Source organism: Rhincodon typus, chromosome 18 (assembly GCF_021869965.1).
Source record: "Rhincodon typus isolate 14 chromosome 18, sRhiTyp1.1, whole genome shotgun sequence".
NCBI classification, from domain to species: Eukaryota; Metazoa; Chordata; class Chondrichthyes; order Orectolobiformes; family Rhincodontidae; genus Rhincodon; species Rhincodon typus.
The window spans coordinates 17,539,050-17,551,515 of record NC_063349.1 but is presented as its reverse complement, the minus strand read 5'-3'; positions in this window follow the sequence as shown (position 1 = coordinate 17,551,515).

The following is a 12,466-nucleotide window of genomic DNA, read 5'->3' as shown; positions in this document are numbered from 1 at the left end:
ATCCCCTCCCTAACTCCCCACCTACACTCACCTTTACTGGCTCCATCTCCGCCTCCTCGACCTGTCTGTTTCCTCTCCACCTATCTTCTCCTCTATCCATCTTCTATCTGCCTCCCCCTCTCTCCCTATTTATTTCAGAACCCCCTTCCCCTCCTCCATTTCTGATGAAGGGTCTAGGCCCGAAACGTCAGTCTTTCTGCTCCTATGATGCTGCTTGGCCTGCTGTGTTCATCCAGCTCTGCACCTTGTTGTCTCGGATTCTCCAGCATCTGCAGTTCCTACTATCTCTGATTCAGGACAATACACTTTGGCCCTCCTGATTCCTCCTGCGCATCCTGTGGCCTCTTCATGTGGAGGCTGTTTGGAGGTTGCTGCTGGTCCTCAGCTTGCTGACATATCTGTCCCTCCTCCATTTTGTTGGATCTTTGTTGTGCTGAATTCATAGGTCACACTTTCAATGATGATGTGTGGGAAATATACCAAAAGAACAGGTTCTTAGTAATGCGAGCAGTCAGCATTCATATCACTCACAAATAATGTGGAGGACTCCACAAAGGAGGCCATGGAATGCCTTTACATGCAATTCAGATACAGGGACCTTAGATCAAAGAATGCAGGACAAGTCTTGTCACACAAAGATAGAAGGGGATTGTCATTGTTGTACCAGTACTGGCACCTTTGTCCTCCCACCTTCACATCATCCAAGAATGGCAGTTTTGTATCTAAGAGCTTATTGGTGAATATGTACAGTTCAATGTTAGAGGAAATTAGTGCCATCCCCTCATGCAGTTTATGAGATCTTGGATTGTCTTTATTAATTATGGCCTGCAGGTGTCACTTTTAAGGTCACCTTTGATTACTTCTGCCTCACAGAGATGAGTATCTTCAATCTGCAATGACATGGCCAACATTGCTTATGACCAGGATTTGTACCCCATACAGTTGGGCAATGTATGCATTTCACATACTGGATGCTATAATTACAGATAACTTCAACTCAGAAATAGTGCCTGCATGTTCAGACAGAAAAAAAGAAACACGTACTCTGCCCATTTGATGTGTGATTGTAACTATTTTCCATTTCAAGTGTGTATTTTTGAATCACGAGTTTGAAAGCAATGCAGGTTCCACTTGACACTGAAAATCTGAGGTGCAGCCCAATAATCAATCAATCCCCTTGAATGTCCACGTCCTTTTCTTCATTGCATTCCTGTTAGTACTGAGCCTCCACATGTTCTCATTCATTAGCTGGCATTACAACTTCGCTCCCTAAGCTCCAGTCCTACAGCTTAGAAATGCCAACAACTGTGCTGCACTGTCGTCCCTGTTGAGGCCAGGTCAGTTTTAACAATTGATAATCCCTCTCCCAGGGTATCCTATGTTGTCCAATGTCCACATTAACTTGCCCATTTCTCTATCACAGGGGTAGACTGATAACACCCCTTGACTTTTATTAAGCTAGCCCAGGACTGACCGTGGCCCATAGCCCTAACCACCTTGGACAGACATTCCCTGATTAATCTGTATGCAGCTACCTGACCGACTTACTGTGACTCGCTGGATATGTTGAAATAGACCTGCAGGACTGACTGTAGCCCACTCCTGACTATAGTGATATATATATACACCTTTGACCATGACTGCCTCCAGTGGAACCAGAGCCACTGCTTGGCTCCCCTAGCTGAAGGGTACCACCTTTGGCTTGACTGAAGACTACTCCCTTTAGTTTTTGAGACATGGTGATTTGGTTGATGTTCACGCACTGTATCACCATGTATACTGCTGATATATGGTACAGGTGTGAGATTGAGATTGCATGGTGCTGTACAACATATCCAATCCCTTGCTTGAGGACTGCTGACAATCATGACAAGCTGCCTGGTTTTGTGCCTGTACTAAAAGACAAGATGGAAGTACTGTGATATTTAAGCTCTAATTGAGGGGCAAAGCACAAAAAAAGCAAGGCAAGGAACGGTAGGGGTGCTGTGAGCAATGTCAGTAGATTAATAAGAAATCAAAAGATCCCTGAGAAACATCCTGGTCTGATTTATGAGTTGGCTGCTTGTGCCTTTGTGCAAAGTGTCCTTGCAGCAGCATTGCAATGAAAAGTGCTGATATGGTCCAAAGTGCAGCATTGAAGTACAGAACCGTCTTGCAACGGGATCAGAGATGTGCCAAAAGATTGCAGTGAGGCTGTTACATGTCAGATCCAATGTCCATAGTTAGACTCTGATGCAGTCGCTGCCTAAAGAACATGCCCTGAAATGTTGATGATTGGTGTTTAAGATGGAGCAGCATGGTGGCTCACAGCGCCAGGGACTCGGGATCAATTCCAGCCTCGGGCAGCAGTCTGTGTAGAGTTTCCACATTCTCCTTGTGTCTGTATGTGTTTCCTCCAGGTGCTCCAGTTTCCTCCCACAGTCTAAAGATATGCAGGTTAGGTTGAATGGCCATGCTAAATTTCCCATTGTGTCTAGGGATGTGCAGGTTAGATGGATTAGCCATGGGAAATTCAGGTAACGGACTGAGTCTGGATGGGATGCTCTTCAGAGAGTCGGTGTGGACTTGTTGGGCCAAAAGGCCTGTTTCCACACTGTAGGGATTCTATTCTATGGAGGGCTAGAGAAGCAAGCAGTGAGCTGGAGTCACCAGGTAACTGCGTAGACATTTCATGTCAACAGTTGTCACTGTCTAGGTTCCATACAGTGAATTTTGCTCCTCACTGGGATCTTTCCCACTTTTTCTAAATTCTTGGCAATGCTCATGTCGTTCGGTGCATGGGATGATCTGTTTGTGACGTCTGAGATTCTTCCTTAATCACTTGTAGACTGAGCAATTGCTTTGGTACTTTGTTTCAGCTTCACTCCTTTTCGGTCAATTTCCAATGATTTTAATTGTATATTGTTGACTGCTTTCAAAGCAAATAAAATATGTTTACAACTGATGTGTTTTGATTGCTGTGGTGATCTAATTTCAGGGACGCTGAATTCAATCGATCACTGAACACTTTGGCATGCAGGGCACCACGAATGAGTGTAATCAGAAGCTATTGAAAACAGAATGATTATTCTGGTAGAAAAATGCTGGTTATTAACAAGAGTCAGCAGGAATTTCTTAAGAGTAAATCGCGTTTAACTAACTCTCTGGAGGATTTTGATGAGGTAACGGAAAGGGTTGATCAGGACAATGCTTTTGATGTAAAAGTACATGGTATTCCAGAAGGCATTTGATGTAGTGCCTCACAAAGTTATGAGTAAAAGTAATCCTCATACAATAAAGGATACAGTCGCAATCCGGACACAAAATCAGCTGAACAATTGGAGACAGAAAATAATAGTTAATGGACTTTTTTTGGGCTGAAGAAAGCTTTGTAGTAGGGCTGTTAAGATTTAAATGTTGGGATCCTGGCCTTTCCTGAAATGTATTAATGATCTAGACATTGGTAAACTGGGAACTATTTCAAAATCTGTGGATGATACAAAAATATGGAAGCTTTGTAAAGTGAGGAGGATAGTGTAGAACATCAAAAGGAGAAAGACAAATTTGGTGGAGTGGATAGGAAGCTGATAAAGTTCAATGTGCAGCAGTGCAAAATGATACATTTTCATGGGAAGAATACGAAGAAACAATATGAAGTAAACAACACAACTCCAAAGGCGGTGCAAGAGCAGAAGGATCAAGATCCATTTGTGCATAGGCCATTAAACATAGTGGGATAGGTTGAGAGAGAGCAGTTAATAAAGCATACGCTATCCTCGGCTTTATTACCAAAGGCATAGATTGCAAGAGTAGGGAGGTTATGCCGAATTTATATCTGACACTATTGCATCCTCAGCTGGGGTACTGCATCCAGTTCTGGATGTGACGCTTTAGGAAAGATAAAAAGCATTGAAGATAGCACAAAAGGAGTTTACAAATATGGTCCCAGAGATTAAGAACCTTAGTTGTGAAGATAGATGAGAGAAGCTAGGACTACTCTCCTTGGAGAAGAGAAGGCTCAGAGGAGATTGATTGAAATATTCAACATCATGAGGGGTCTTGGAAGAGTAAATAGGGAGAAAGTGTTTTCACTCTTAAAAGGACCAAGAACAAAAATTTAAAGTAACTAATAAAAGAAGCAAAAAAGTGAAATGAGCAAACATTTTTCAAACAGCAAGTGGTTAGCGTCTGAAAAACACTGCGTCAATTGTGGTTGGAGGCAGGTTCAATCAAGATATTCAAAAGGAAATTACTTGGTTTTTGGGAACAACGCGCAGAATTACAGCTCGAATGCAGGCCAATGGCACTCAGTGATCTGTTCATTTGAAGAACCAGTGCAGACATAATGGACATGCCTATTTCCACAGTATAACAATTCTATGACATGATATCAGATGGTAATATCACTGGACTAGTGACCTAGAGGCTCAGGCTAAAGCTCTAGGATCATGGATTGAAAAGCCAATAAGGCAGTTGGTAGAGTTTAAATTTAATTAATTAATTAATTAATTAATTGGATTTGAAAACTAAACTCAGCAATGATGGCCATGCAACTATAATCAATTGTTGTAAAAGCTCAACTGGTTAATTAGTGTCCATTAGGGAAGAAAATCTACAATACCTACCTGGACTGGTCTAGTTGTGATACCAGACAGTGATGTCCTTGATTCTGAACTGACCTCTGAAATGAGTAAGCCATTCAGTTCAAGGACATTTGGTGATTGGCAACAAACACTGGCTTGACCAGTGATGCCAACATCCCACGAAAGACGTAACAAACTAAGTGGACACATAGAATTCACTACACAAACAGTGCATCAGTTGTGATTAAAACAGATTTATTCCACCCAGCTTCTCATAACATAAAGAGGTGAATGTACTTGGCTAGCTATTTAAAATTGTTTAGAAAAAACAAATGAAACTACCAATTATTTTACTGTCTTTTGGTTTTTCAACAGTTTTCTCTTTTATTCCAAAGGTTGGTTCATTCCTTGCATATCTTTCAAATTACAGCAGTAGAAAAAGTACTAAGAACCATTCAGACCATGAGCCAGTAATGGGGATTGTCACATGCTTCCCTACCAAGGCCTCACACAATCCAGCCCTGATCCACCACTACAGTCCAGCCCTGCTCAAAGTGACCAGGGGTGAGAGAATGAGGTTGTATGAGTGAGGGATGTTGGCTAAGTGCCATGGATAATATGGATTTGGGGCTGCTGTGTCATGGCATTGCAGTTGAAGGTCAATCCAGGATTGTAAAAGCTTGATTAGGTGCATAGCGACCTTTTAAAGATGGCATGGGCACAAGGAATGCTGTTGTTTCAACAGATATCTGCTGATTGGCAGTGTTGTGGGAACAGTAGATGATAAGATGGAATGAAATTTGGATGCGACAGACTCCACAGAGAAGTAAAAGGTAATTAATGAGGTGTGTTTGGTAAGATACCGTGATAGAACTCATAATATCTTGTGCAAATAACCCTTCAAAAATACCATGGTAGAACTCAGAACACCTTGTGCAAATAACCCTCCAGAAAAAAACTCAATAAAACTTGGACTCAGTCAAAAAAAGGTAAATTAACTCTGTCATACAGTCATAGTCATACAGCATGGAAAGAGACCTTTCAGTCCAATTAGTCCATGCTGAACGTAATCCCAAACTAAACCGGTCCCACCTGCCTGCCTCCAAACCTTTCCTATTCATGTACTTATCCAAATGTCTTTTAAACATTGCAATTGTATCTACATCCATCACTTCCTCAGGAAGTTCATTCCACATGCAAACCACCCTGTGTAAAAAATTTGCCTCTCACGTCTTCTTTAAAGCTCTCTCCTCTCACCTTTAAAATTCTTTATTCATTCACGGGATGAGGGTGTCACTGACCAGGCAGCATTTATTGCCCATCCCTAATTGCCCAGAGGGCAGTTCAGAGTCAACCACATTGCTGTGGGTCTGGAGTCACATGTAGGTCAGACGAGGTAAGGATGGCAGTTTCCTTCCCTAAAGGGCATTAGTGAACCAGATGGGTTTTTCCCAACAATCAACAATGGATTCACAGTCATCATTAGACTCTTAATTCCAGATATTTATTGAATTCAAATTCCACCATCTGCCATGGCAGGATTTGAACCCAGGTCCCCAGGACATTATCTGGGTCTCTGGATTAACAGTCCAGTGATAATACCACGAGGCCATCAACTCCCCAAAATGTTCCCCCTACTCTTGAAATTCCCATCCTGGGGAAAGACATATTACCATTAACTTTATCTATATCCCTCAAATTTTATAAACTTCTATGAGGTCACCTCTCATCTTCCAATGCACCAGTGAAAAACATCCCAACCTATCCAACCTTTGTTTACAACTCATACCTGGTAACATCCTGGTGAATCTCTTCAGCTTCTTCCTATGACTGGACAACCAGAACTGGACACAGTATTCCAGAAGAAGCCTCACCAATGTCCTGTACAACCACAACATGACTTCCCAACTACTATACTCAAAGGACTGAGCAATGGAGGCAAGCATGCCAAACACCTTTTTAATCACCTTGTCTATGTGATGCAAACTTCAAAGAATTATGTACCTTTGGATAATGTTGCCAAAAGGCACGCAGCACAGATCGAGGATAGGTCTGACATCCCCTAAGAGTGCAAGATTAGGAAGAAAAGCCATTGTAGGAAATTTCCTGTGACCAAAAAGGTAAAAACAAAACCAGGTGAGTATAATCTCACTTAGTGCGGATGATGGTAGAGAGCATAATTTCATGGTTAACAATTTCAAAAACTGCAGGCTTGTTCAGAAGAACAAGGAAGGATGGTTTATTTTTGTCATAATAAACTGAGATGTCCTTTGTGTTTGATGTGAGCAATTTCAATATAATAGAAGAGAAGTAAACCTGATTGGAGGGATTCAAATCAGGAAATCGAGGAAATTTGGACAAATATTGAGTGATGACAATGTGTTTAAATACCTTTAAGCAGCAGCAGATGTTGGAGAATGGGGTGGTTCTTTTGAAGATAGGACAAGTCAAGAGCAGTTTTATGGGGACAGGGCTGATGATGACAGATTTACAGGGAAGAGGAAGAGAATCTGAAGAGCGCACATTGTTCATGATAACAATTAATTAAGGAGCCAGGAAGGGAAGTTGGGTGATCAATAGTCTAGAAAGAAGGATTAGTAAATTACACTTAAGAACCAATGTATCTATATAAATACATATACAGAAAATTTACATCTATAGTTACCAAAAGGAGAACAGGAGTGTAGAATTAATATACTTAAAGACAACTAGAGATCAGAACAACTAATATGAAATGTTTTATAATTGTCATGTAACCTTTACTGTGGGAACCTGACATTCAACTGAACATTAGTTAGATTAACAAAAATGAGTCTTCAAAAGTCTCAGAAGTCTTCAGAAGTCCTCGATCTTCAAAACGGACTCCCAATTTTGTATTAATTGTCAATAATGCATAGAATAAGAAGAAAATGTACTCAAGTAATAAATTATTTCAAAGAGATTGAACTTGGATAATCACTTCAGAAATTTATCATAAAATTTCATTATTAGGATTCCTGTAGAGACTGATAACTTTTACAAAGGAGATTAGTTTCCTAGCAATCAAAGGAAATTATCAAAAGTACAAGGTTACATGTTTAAGACGGAGTATAACAAAGTTCATAGATCAAACATTACTTAACAGGCAACTAATATACCAAGTTAGAGAAAAAGGTACTGAAGAAGAGTCAGACCAGACTCAAATGTTAACTGAAAATGTTAACAAAATGTTTCTGAAGAAGGGTCTAAACCGGAAACGTCAGCTTTCCTGCTCCTCTGATGCTGCTTGGCCTGCTGTGTTCATCCAGCTCTACACCTTGTTATCTCAAAATGTTAACTGTTACTTTTTTCCACAGATGCGACCAAACTTGTTGAGTTTCTCCAGCATTCTCTGTTTTAGAGAAAAGGTACCTCCATATTAACAAAATTAATTAAATTGTGATTTTTCTTCTAACTATTTTTGCTTTGTATCACTCTTCTGGAAGATTGGTAGTGATACAAGATTAACCCTGAAGCACTTCCATCTTCGAGCAGCCTTATTTATTCCTACTACACTCTGATACAATTTTCAATCTTTCAATATCCTTCAACAATCAAGGACCACTTAGTTGAAATATGCCAGCACCAACTTTCACCAACAAGGCCCACTTTGGCAATACTTTGTTCCTTAAATTTTGAAAAGTTCTTCCAATCCTATTCCCTCATTTTCAAAGAAAAATATCAATTTTAAAAGCATTGTTTACTTATTAACACAAAGCTATTTATTTTAGACTTCATAGCAAAAGCTGCTGTTATTCAACAGCAGTAATTCGTTTAGCTGTGTCTATAGTTTCAGAACCCAAAAAACAACTGTCCCTCTTGTGTCAACATATGAAAACTCTCACTAAATTATCAATAGGATTTGGTTGGAGTTTCTTTCTAGTTGTGTTTGCTCACACCAGTGCATGAGTGTTATGTGCTACCTGAACTCATGCATGAGCAGTTGAATGGTTTTGGGACTTGGGAGCAGAGTGGCTGAATGCAACCTGGGAGTTGGGAGAAGGGTGAAGGGAGTTTGGGTGAGGGGGTGGGGGGGGGGAGGCGGGATCTCCCACATCCCACAGGGTGAGACACAAGTCTGGTTGGGGCAGGTGATTTGAGGATGTGGGACCTGAGAGTTCCCCGTTTACCCCCAGTCCCATCCCTTCGCTCTTCTCTGCACGGCACAGTATGGCCTTAGCGTATGATGTCACATGCTCATTTTATGTGGTAATGTCTGGAATCACATGCATGAGCATTTCTATATTAGCAAACATGGGCAGTTGCCTACAGTCGCAGATGTCAGCAGATGTGCCATACTTAAAAGGGGGCATGGAGATGAAACATATCTTACTAAATAAATTAGTACTCAGCACAGACAACCAAATAAAGTGTAAGCAATAGTTTAAAAAGGAGGCCTAGAAAGACACATAGCAATATCATAGCTGGGTGTGAAAGTAAAATGTTAATTTAAGAAGACGTACAAGAACCACCCAACAGATAAGAATGGCAAAGACCCTTATCACATGAATACCATTAGAAACCAGGATGAGACAACACTCAAAGTCATTTAATGAAGGATTCTTTGAAGATTGAAAGAAAAAAGGAAGAGATGAAACGAGCATAAAAATGACTACATAATAGCTCAAAATGTTATTAAGGAATCTTAACTGAATAATTAAGGAATAATACCTAGTGGTATTATCGCTGGACTGTTAACCCAGAGACCAGGTAATGTTCTGGGGACCTGGGTTCGAATCCTGGCCAATAAATGCTGGCCTAGCCAGCAATGCCCTCATTCCGCGAATGAATAAAGAAGAAAAAATACAACATCACTTGAAACTGGGAGAAACCTATATCGAAGGTTGACACCCACATTTGCAAAGCAGGAGAAAAGTTAAAACAATAAAAAAAGTCCTTTCACTGAAATTTCAAAATTATTAGGAAACCTCGTTGAATACTTCTCAGAAGATATTTTCTCCCACCTGGTGAAGATATCTTACATGTTTGGGGCTTAAAGGTAAATTTGTTTTAAATGTTGATGGATATTCCATTCTTAGATATTGTTCAATATTTTGTTCCTAGCTATTCGTAGATACTCAGATGTTCTTAGATATTCTTGAATAGTTATAAATAACATCAAACTGAATTCTATTAGATTTGTTTGTTTTTGACACAAACTGTAAATTAGTAAATAATTTCGCTTCAGTTTTTTTTCTGTTACAACTGGAATGAACCTAAAGTGGGCAAGTGTATTTTCTGAAGATAAAAATCCCAGACCTCGAAAACATCATAGAATTATAGAACCCCTACAGTGCAGATAAAGACCATTTGGCCCATTGAGTCAGTACCAACTCTTTGAAGAGAATCCCACCCAGACATCCCTTCCCCAGCTATCCCGTAATTCCATATATACCACAGTTAATCATCTAGCCTGCACATCCCTGGACACTACAGGGCAATTTAGCATGGTCAATTCACCTATGTGGGATGTTTATATCATTATTAAAATTAAACAAACTATTTGGAGGCAGATAACATTCTCAAACAACTTCTTCTCTTGTAAGATGATTATGTTAATCTTACAAACGCAAAATTTTAAGCAACCATGAAATTGATTAGCTTGAACTCAGGAGACAGAAGTAATCATGTAAATATGCCATATCTAGATGAGCTCTTAAAAAAAAGAGAAAACAGATCTTGACCATGTACAAAGCTGAAGTGAAAATGAAATCTTCTCCAGTTGTCACGATGGTGACAGCTACATAATCATTCAGGACACATAAAACCATTCAAGACGAAGTAGTATTTTCTAGATTTTCTAATCTTACAAATTATGTAGTATTTATGACATATATTGGAAAAGCTGTGGAAGTTATTGGATCACACTTGAAAGGGTTCAGCATTTTTTGTGTTTTACAATTGCAGTGCTTTGATTTTGTTTTTCATGACACATTATAAAAAACAAATTTGCTAGGGTCTAGAGAGGTTGGAGCTCTTCTCCCTTCACAGAGTACCAGCAGTAATATTGTGAAAGGTGAATCACATCAGGAATCAGTTGAAAGAGGCAGTTCAGAAAGCAGTCTGAGGTACATATTAGATAAATACTGTTTCTATGGTAAGCACTTCTCACTTAGATAAATGTTTATTAAGTGAAAAAGGTTTCCAATATTAGTGTCAACTAAAGTGAATCCATTCAGAATATTGTTTGGCAATAGCAGCAACACACACTTTCACTTCAACCAGCTGCATGGTCATAATGGACACATACTGACCATTTGGGAATCTTTTAGTTTCATTCCAAACATCTTAATATGAAGCTGCAGTCCAGAAGGAAAAAATAAATAGTGTAAATAATGAACCACAAAAATACATGATTTGTATATGAATGTAGGACGTATGGCTAGTAAGTTTGCAGATGACACCAAAATAGGTAGTGTAGTGGCCTGTGAAGATTATCTCGGAGCATAACGGGATCTTGATCAGATAGGCCAATGGGCTGAGAAGTAGCAGGTGGAGTTTACTTTAGATAAAAGTGAGATGTTGCATTTTGGTAAGGCAAACCAGGGCAGGACGTATACAGTTCACTGTTAATATCTGTGAACTTTTCAGTCCTAAGTCTCAATCATTAAAGACGATTGAATAAAATGATTTTCACCATCTTGCCAGACTGAAGTGGAGAATAATGAACTATCGTGTTTCTATTTAAACATCTGAAATGACAAATCATACTGAATCACAGACCCCCTACAGTGCAGAGAGAGCCATTCAACCCATTAAATCTGTACCGACCCTCTGAAGAGCATCTCACCCAGACCCAACCCCTGACTCTTTCCCCATACCCCACCTGGTCTGCACATTCCCAGTCACTGTAGATAATTTGGCATGGCCAATCCACCTAACTTACATGTCTTTGGACAGTGGGAGAAAACCAAAGCAACCAGCAAAAACCCACACAGACATGGGGAGAATGTGCAAACTCCACACAGACAGACAGTCACCCAAAGCTGGAAGAGAACTCAAGTCCTTGGCACTGAGGCAGCAGTACTAACCACTGTGCAACCGTACTGCCCATAAAAGCAGAGAATTTATATATACTGCCTAAATTTAAGGTGAAGTGAAAAGAACCTCACCAGTTCTGTTTTTAATCCCTTCCTAAAGGAAAGTGGTTATATTTTAAAATTCATATAAATTACTTGAGATCATGCTCAAGGCCCTAGTTTTGATATTTTCTACCTTCAATGAAGCCTGGTTTTAATCTTAATAGATTTCATGGAGTCCTTATGCTTTTATAAAATGCTTTGATTAAAGTAATCTAAATCGATTTAACAGGGCATTATTTGTGTCTGTCCAATATTATTCTTTATTGTCCCAAATACAAAGTGTCGTACTTTATAATACGAGTAAAGATTTAAACAAGACCATAGAAATTCCAAAACGTTTACTCAGACTTTGACAGTCATTAGCAATGATTCAGATTTGTATGTGAAGAACTACTTGAAAGACTCTTTCATAAAAATTGTGCAATTTAGGAGATTATAATCAAATTCAAGCAAGATTTAATTCCTCTCATGTCTATACAAATCCAAAGGCATAATATTCAGTAAAATGAGACCTAAGGCCTTGAAATTTAAATATAGTTTTGATTGAAATTGATTTGAGATACCCACAGACCTTGAAGGATTACTATGTTATTTTCCATCTATTTTTGTGTTGTCACATAAGCTGCATGATTCTTAAAGTCACAACAATCTGTGATGTATTTAAAAATATTTTATGCAATAAAGTGCTTTGTTGCATGAGATTTTATTTTGTTGACTGTTTCCCTGCTTTGCCACCTGTAAAAACATCTTGTTTATTCCTTAACCACCCATTACTAACTGCAATTCTAACATATTGAGTGGTTT